General features: G+C 35.3%; 1 long non-coding RNA gene across 1 annotated transcript; it reads right to left on the bottom strand.

The window, feature by feature from the left end:
- On the bottom strand, window positions 1476-2012 carry LOC110262900. Its single transcript, XR_002347913.1, has 2 exons — window positions 1966-2012; window positions 1476-1861 (listed from the first exon to the last, which is right to left on the bottom strand). It is a non-coding gene; the product is annotated as an uncharacterized LOC110262900 (long non-coding RNA).

Genomic DNA, 3620 nt, shown 5'->3' with positions numbered 1-3620 from the left:
GACAGCAGCAGCGGACAACATTCGAAATTTCATATAAAATTCAAATTAAATCCAACCACCTTCAAAATTAATGTGGTTAAACATAACTTATCCAAATTTCTTTCTCAATTGGTTCCAGGGTCATACCAGTTTTAATGAAAGAGTTACGTAGCTTGGAAGTTAGGTAATTTTCTGCTGAAGTCTGTTTTACAAATCATTGAACATAACCTCTTTCAAGTCCCATAACTCACTTATTAAAACATGGAATACCCTGAAATTTAAATCATATATACTAAACATACTCAAATTTCACCTCCAATTGGTTGCATCTCAATATCATTCCAGAATTAAAAATTATAAAGGCTCAAAGTTACTGACTTATAAAACAAAACCTAATTTTTACTGCTTAATACATCTTACTTTAAAAATTCATATCTTTAAAACCACAACTCTAACAATTCTAAATTTTTATGAAATTAAAGTACTAGGACCAGAGTTTCATTTAAAATTGGTTCCATTTCAAAATTCAAACTGGAGAATTTTTAATAGAGGAGACAAGTTGCTGCTGTCTTAAGCGTCCTGCAGAAAACCAGATTTGGCATTCCTAATTCAAAAATTTACCATAAATCATAAACTTAATGAAAAAGCCTCAAATTCACTAGTCCAGCTTCCTATATTCCAAAGCTTAATCCAGACTTGGTCCCACGCAATTCTAATCATCACAGAATTAGTTTTAGATTTTCAAAGTCTCCGGCTTCATTTAAAAGTAATGCAGAAAATCAAGTTTTACATTTTAACTTTGAAAAATCTTAACTAGTTCTATAGTTAATGCAAACTTCCCAAAATTGAATCCCAACAACAACTTTAATTACAGTTTACTCGGCCTTTACTCTCATATCATTTTGATTATTGTTGAATAACTGATTCACTTCCAAAGTCATCTTTTAATCTCAAAAATCAGATTTTCAGCAACTAGTTCAACATTTTAAGATTCAATCTTCCAATTATTCCTTAAGCCCAACTTCAATTAATCACTAACTAAACCCATTACAATAAACCAAGTCAACAGCAATAGTTTCAATTTGACTCATCAAAATATGGAAATCACAATAATCTCTCATCAAAAAATTTATAATTCAATCTCACAAAATCAACAAATTCAACCAAAGTTCCAATAAAAAATCTCAATCATTCCAATCATAATTTCAGCTACACAACTCAACTAATTCAGTATAATCACATAGAGTCAGAACTTTTCAACAATTCCATCCATATCAGAGAACACAATATCAATTACAACTTCAAACACTCACAACAAAGCCCAAAGACATTCACAGCTTTAACCTGAATTCAATAATCCAATTGAAGCACTAACACATCATCAAACTCACTCCAAATTCAATAACCCCAAACCAAACACAAATCTAACTCAGTTCATCAATTATCATTACGACAACTTTTCAATAATTAACTCATCAAATTTCAATTTAACAAGTATTATCAAATGAATCACCATTCACAGCCACATTTAATTCCAGTCACAGCTCAAAATATTCACAACAACTAACAAATTTCAAATGCATTTCAGGTCATTCATGACAATTAAGAAATTCTAAACCATTGTTAACCATTTGCACTTATTCAAATAACTTGGTGGGCATTCTAAATTAAAAACGTTAAATCCCCTACCTCAATGTCGCATTAACTACACAATCAAACCAAACATCAGCCTCAATAACATTTTTCTGATGAGTTCCCTTCCTCCGGCAACAACAAAGCAGCTCCGAACCTACGTAGCAGCATCAGAATCATCAAGGGCAGCTCCAACATTGGTTCCCAGCGACTCCAACGGTAATACCCACGGCGGCAGAGATTCAGGTAACTGCGAAAATCAAAAGCAGAGGAAGAACAGAGGACAACCGTGAGCAGGGACAAGGATGAATTACATCAGAGTCAAACAGCAACTTCGGCAGTCTCAATTAGTACCAGCGGCGGACTTCACTCACGGTGATGGCGATGGCCACAACAGCAACGTCAGTGGCTCCTCTGGCTCACAGTTCCTGCGGCAGCTTCGTACGTCACTTCCTCTCCCTCGCAGCTTCGGTCTCTCTCGCTCTCCTCAGTCGCACTTGCTTCCTCTTCCTCCGTGAATGATGACGGCAACGTCGTGGAGTGTGGCGGCAGTAGTAGCTTGAACGACGACGACAGCAAGCTCTACGGACAGCGCGACCCAACCTCCTCTCTCTCCCTCGTGACGCTACTCCCTGCCTCGGCTCCGGTCTTCCCCGTGAAGGCGTTGGCGACAGGACGGCGGCTGCGTGGCAACGGCTCCCTCATGGTGGTCGCCCTCCTTTCGGCGATGTCAGCGGCGGGACGGGCTCGACGTGCACGGCGCAACAATGGGATGGACGGCGGCGGTACCCAGCCAGCGGTGCCACGCCCTTCTCCTTCTCTTCTTCCTCTCCATCTCTGTGTTTCTTTCTCTATTTTGTGTGTGTATTGTGTTTAGGAAGAAAAGGGGGTGGAGGCTGCGTTCAGAGGCTGAGGAAAGGGAGAAAGTTAGGGTTAGGGTTTCTGATTCAATTTGGGAATTAAAGTTAGAAATTATGATTTTATAAAAGAATATGGATAGATATGAATAGATATTTTGATAAAATTGGAGGGTAGAGTAGTTTTAAAATCAAATGTACTCTATTAAAAATATTTAGAAACATTATTTATCAACATATTGCTAAGTTGAATTAATTATTTCTAGTTTAAATTATAAAATAAGCATATTAATCATATAATTATAAAATATAGTTTAAACTCAATATTAATTATTCAAATTGAATGATATAACTTTTTATTATATTTCTATTATCAAAACTCTAATTTCAATTTGTGTAGAATAACTAATTATAATAAAAATTGTACTTAAACATTAAGTAACTTAAGCTTAAACTATTTATAAAAATCAAACTAATTATTTCTAGTAAATTAATCTCTAAGAGTATAAATTAATAAAATAGAACATAATTCATTCATAATAAAAATTACTTAAATTTAAAGGTACAATTCTTTCTTATTTTTCAATTACTAACATTATAATTTCAATTATATCAAATATTCAATAAAAATTATATAAGAATTCTAATTAATTTAAACTTCAATTATCATGAAACTATATTTAATTACCTTTAATAAAATAATTTTCTTAAAATAAATCACAAATAACTAATTATTTTATTTTCAAAAACTAGGGTTGTTACACCCAAGTTTCATGGCTTACCTGATCAGGAGCCCATCAAGCACCTCAGGGATTTTCAGACAGCCTGTTCTCCTGTTAGGCATCAGGGTGCAAATAAAACTTCTATTCTGTTAACTGCCTTCCCATTTTCTCTTGAGGGAAAGGCGAGGGAGTGGTACTACTCCCAACCTGAAGCGACTGTTACCAACTGGGATACGCTTAGAAGAGAATTTTTGGAGAAATACTTTCCAGCTGAAGTTACAGACAGACTAAGGAAAGAGATCTCATGCATTGTTCAAGGTGAATCAGAAACTCTCTATGAGTACTGAGAGCATTTTAAGAACCATCTGGACGCATGCCCCCATCACATGATTGACAGGCTAGTGTTAATAAGCTATTTCACTCAAGGCAT

The sequence above is a fragment of the Arachis ipaensis genome, chromosome B05 (assembly GCF_000816755.2).
Source record: "Arachis ipaensis cultivar K30076 chromosome B05, Araip1.1, whole genome shotgun sequence".
NCBI lineage: Eukaryota > Viridiplantae > Streptophyta > Magnoliopsida > Fabales > Fabaceae > Arachis > Arachis ipaensis.
The sequence above is the reverse complement of the archived record's forward strand: the minus strand, read 5'-3'. Positions and strand labels throughout refer to the sequence as shown.